The sequence below is a fragment of the Hipposideros armiger genome, unplaced genomic scaffold (assembly GCF_001890085.2).
Source record: "Hipposideros armiger isolate ML-2016 unplaced genomic scaffold, ASM189008v1 scaffold_313, whole genome shotgun sequence".
NCBI lineage: Eukaryota > Metazoa > Chordata > Mammalia > Chiroptera > Hipposideridae > Hipposideros > Hipposideros armiger.
In genome coordinates, this window is record NW_017731663.1 from 1,438,065 (window position 1) to 1,442,733 (window position 4,669).

Genomic DNA, 4,669 nt, shown 5'->3' on the forward strand with positions numbered 1-4,669 from the left:
CTCTTAACCATTGCGCCACTCGGCTGGCCCTCAGCTGTTTATTTACCTGTGCTTTCCTCACCTAGATTTGATTTTACAAAGGATCAATTGATTTCCAAGAAGGCTCTTGAAGGGCTGAAGGGATGGAAAGATATCAGTATAACTAGATACTCAAAAGTTTGGTAGGAGATAGTTAAGCAAATTATCTTTATCTGGTATTTATTTTCTTTTGATGGTTCATTTTATTTTAGAATGTACTGTATTGGATTGGAATGGATTAGGATTGGATTGGATTGGATTGAATTGGATTGGATTGAATTAGATTGGAACTGTTAACTTCCATGTGTGTCTCCTTCATTAGGCTGTAAGCTCCTTAAAGGTAAGGAAGCGTTGAGAGTTTTTACCTATCACAGTGCTTGGCACACAATAGTTACTCAATATTTATAGAATAAACAAGTAAAAGAGTTATTTGGGAATGAACCCAAGAAGGATCTAAGGCAGCGGTTCTCAACCTGTGGGTTGCGACCCCTTTGGGGGTCGAACGACCCTTTCACAGGGGTCGCCTAAGACCATCGGAAAACAAAAAGATGTTTACATTACGATTCATAACAGTAGCAAAATTACAGTTATAGAGTAGCAACGAAAATAATTTTATGGTTGGGGCCACCACAACATGAGGAACTGGATTAAGGGGTCGCGGCATTAGGAAGGTTGAGAACCACTGCTCTAAGGTATATCTATCATTTATATTTGACCTTGTCTTCCTTGCAATGGATGATGTTGCTTTTTATTATCCTTAATAAGGCTGAACATTGTAATTTCGAGGAAAACCATAAACCTTAAGTCCCTCGTGTGAAGGTTTTGTGTAATTTGTTTTGGGAGTTTTACTTTCTTTTTAAAGTGTGCATAAGTGAAATGAATATCAAATAGATAAATAAATTTTAAGTCTGTAAATAAATAAACAATAAATTGGACAAACTGCCTTCCCCAAATGATAGCATGCCCAACACCCAAGGAAAGTCGGATCTTAAAAATAAAAGGAAAGCCTACAGTGGAGAATGTGAGGCAGTAAAAAGAGAAGGGAAACCAAACAGTGGAACTGAACAGGGTGAGAGGCAAAGCTGGCAAGAACAAAGGAGACATATGTCACCATTTTCCCTTCAGATTGTTTCCACGGTGTTAGAACTGAAATTAAGCTGTGAGTTCCTCAGAAAATTGAAATGTCCCTTTTTAAAATGATCGCTCCAGTTATCATTGGGGCAGCATGTGTCTCGAGGGTCGTTAACCTTCTGCCCTCCATCCCTAACCCTGGAGCTCCAGGGGTATCTGTCTAAGAGACTAGCTTCCAGAGGGGGTCAGTATTCCCTCTTAAGAGACCCCAGAGCAAATGACTGAACAGATTAGGACGGATTAGACAGATAACAACTCAGACCCTTTTACAAGCACATTTTTCACTCGACACTCAAATTCCCTTCTGTGCCCCACAGTCTCACACAACCCAACGACTGGATAGTATTACTGAAATATCTTTGCGCCAGCCGAGTGCGTGGAACTGTGCAAAGCCAGATGTTCTTGTAACCCTGTTTTACTGAGTTATTTATATCCATATAATATTTGACATTTCCTGTGTTGTTAAAGAGTTGGGGGCCCTTGACGTATTTTTTAAGAGAGCAGTGCCGACTTTTCATTTTTTTTCTTTGATGCCCAGCACCAGAAATAAATAAAATAGAGAGGGGCTGTATTAAACAGATGCTTAGATATCTCAAGTCTACCTTATTTGAATGCCTTTCATCTTAAGCGATCTTCATGAACAGAAAAATGCTAGGGTCATCTAGGCTGAACACATGAATTAAGCCTAGTATGCAATAAAATCATGAGCCCATGGGCCTAAAATAAGTTAGCCAATAGACAAAGAAAAAAATTAGTAAATATTGAAAGTATAATCCATGTTTTTAGGACTAAACTTTACGGAGTATTGATACATGAACTAAGTCATATCTTTGAACTTGATAGATATGGAAAGGACTAGTTAAAAGTTTTTCAAGTTTAGTCAAGTATTATCTGGCAGATTTCTCTGGCTAAATGAAATAACAGCAAATTTATAGAATTTAAAGTATTTGTTTGATCCTTAAGTGGTAGGAATATTTAAACTATATATGAAATTTAATATCATAAAAGGTAGTCATTCTGTTTTTCTTGTTTATTGTAAGGATCTATTCACAAACTATTATATTTAAGATTTCCAAATTTTAAAACAGTTTTCCCCTTTACAGGACGTGACAGGGATAGAGTTTTTGGAGTCTTGCCTTACAGTCAATTCTTGGTATCTCCAGCTGCTCAAAACAGAAAGCAAGGGTCATAGAAAAACAGGAGAATTAAGATGTGAATTATTTGGGGTCTCTTTGGTCTTCAAACTTGCTTTATAAGCTTTCTCAAAACTCCCTATGTTAGTGTGTTTTTTTGGTTTTGTTTTGTTTTGTTTTGTTTTAAGATCAGCTTCCTTTCCTAAAAGCAGAGGATGTATGCATATGTCATTGTGCAGAAAAACTTCCAAAATACATCCTGTCTTCCACTCTATGTCTTTTTCCTATTCACCCTATTTTGTACCTCCCCCCACTCTCTGAAAAGGAGGACCCTCCTGATAAATCAAAGCCTTCCCACCAGCTTAAGAAAACAAGACACTGTGGCCTGTTAGTGCCCACCTGAGCCCAGCTCCAACAGTGGTCAAGTCCCTTGCAAACCCTCTAAGCTGTGATAAGTCCCTATTCTTCAAATAATGCACAGATCCTCTTGAAGCAGATAGGTCAGGACAGCCCTCAGGGTACAGGCTTGCTCATCTGTGTCTCCAATGTTTTAGCCCTTTACCACCAGTCATATCCAATTCTGCACTGAATCCTTCCAGGGTCACTCCACTGCAACAATTGGGATGGGGGAGCAGCATGTGGGAGGCCAGTGTGGTCTGGGCCAGGGTTTTGTTTTGGATCTACATCACCCAGATTCTTCTAGACCCAGACTCTTCTAGTTAGGCCACTAGTCTCTGGCTCCCAAGTCAAGATCTTTTCCCACCACCTAAATCCTTGATATTTTTTCTTCAACCCATATTCAGCCCACTACTCTTTTCCTTGAAAGACTCTGGATTTTTCATTTCCCTCAACGTATGTTGTCCATCTTTGCTTCTTTCTGATTTATCTCAGAGCCTTGTCCCTACTGCCATGGACAACCTCTGTCTAATTCTAGAAAATCTCCATGAGGATACATCTTAGTTCCCCAGGGCAATAGTCAAAAGCTGTTGGCCATCATGTTTGGGAAGAGGTGGAAAGAATTCTGTTCACCATCTTCTTCCCTCAGCTTTCAAATCTACACATCCAGTATATTCCCATGGCAGCATTTCCTTTCCTGACGTATGAATTTAAGCACCAAATGCAGTCCTCTGTTTCATCAGGTTTCCTTTGATGGAACAAAGACTCAAGTCCAAAAGATATTCCTCCAGATAATTTAGCCTTTTCTTCAAAGATATAATATCAATTGACTCACCTGTTTGAAGCCTAAGGTTTATGAAGCAAAGGTCCCAAGGTTTGACTTTGGGATGGGGAGATTTTTACCACATAAAGACTTTTGCAGCCACAAATAATACCATTAACCTAGCAACTTCTCCAAGAAAATTGGACTAACTGATGTGGATAAGTTACGATGATATATATATAGTGGGGTTGGTAACAGTGAAATTTGTAAATGTGAGAAACATTTGTTTAAGTCTAAAGAATGATATCCACCTGGATAATGGAGGGGGGAAAATGATGTAAATTCTAGAAGAGTTAGGAGCCATCTCTACAGAGCATCACAGATTCTAGCATGTGAGAACTGAATGTAAGCAAACATAAGCAGTCTAATATGGTGCTTGTCATATAATAAGCACTCTATAAATTATATCTAGAATCATTATGGCCATTATATCAGGGATAGGTGGAGTCTCATCTTCAAATAAAGAAATGGTATGGGTCAGTCGAGTGGCTCAGTTGGTTAAGAGCTTGCTCAAGAGTGCGAGCTCTGAGCAACAGCGGTTTGAGTCCCGGCCCAAGCTGAGCTGCCGCTTAGCTGCCAACAGGTGGCAGGATGGCTCAGCTAAAAAAAAAAAAGAAAGGGAAATGTTGCCTGCTACCAGGCCAAAACCACCTCTCCTACTGATGCCTCTAACCTCTACTCATGAAGCAAATACTATGAGAGTGACCACAACAACCACCATTCAATTCCCAGTTCCCATCCTCTGAGTATAACATTCAGAAATGTTTAAAAAACAAACCTCTAGTCACCAGATGTCCTTAACATCTGGCTAAAACCATAAAACTATCCTCTACCACCACTACCTCCTTCCTAACTCCAAAGCGTAGGAAGAAGAAAAAAAAAACTTATGAAATATCTGATGTAATGAAATAAGACCTTGACATATTCATCTTTGTTATTTTTTTCTTTCTTTGTTGTATGTCCTGACTCTCTCCTTGTTATTCACAGGTATCCACATGGCTGTAAGGAAAATTTTGACTTCGACTTCAAGGGGGTGTTAAAGGAACGTTTTATTATTATATTCTTTTAAAACTCCTAACTTAAGCTCCTGGGAATCAAAAGGAAAGGCCCTAGGTGTAATGAGACATAATGTGTATGCCAGAGTAAAGATGAGAGAGAGAACTAGAAG

The 4,669-nt window shown here is 39.1% G+C and overlaps 1 pseudogene; it reads left to right on the forward strand.

Moving 5' to 3' along the window:
* The window catches only part of LOC109392074 (ras-related protein Rab-14 pseudogene), a 5,067-nt pseudogene extending 4,720 nt beyond the window's left edge, over positions 1 to 347 (forward strand).
* The last annotated feature ends 4,322 nt before the right edge of the window (positions 348 to 4,669 follow it).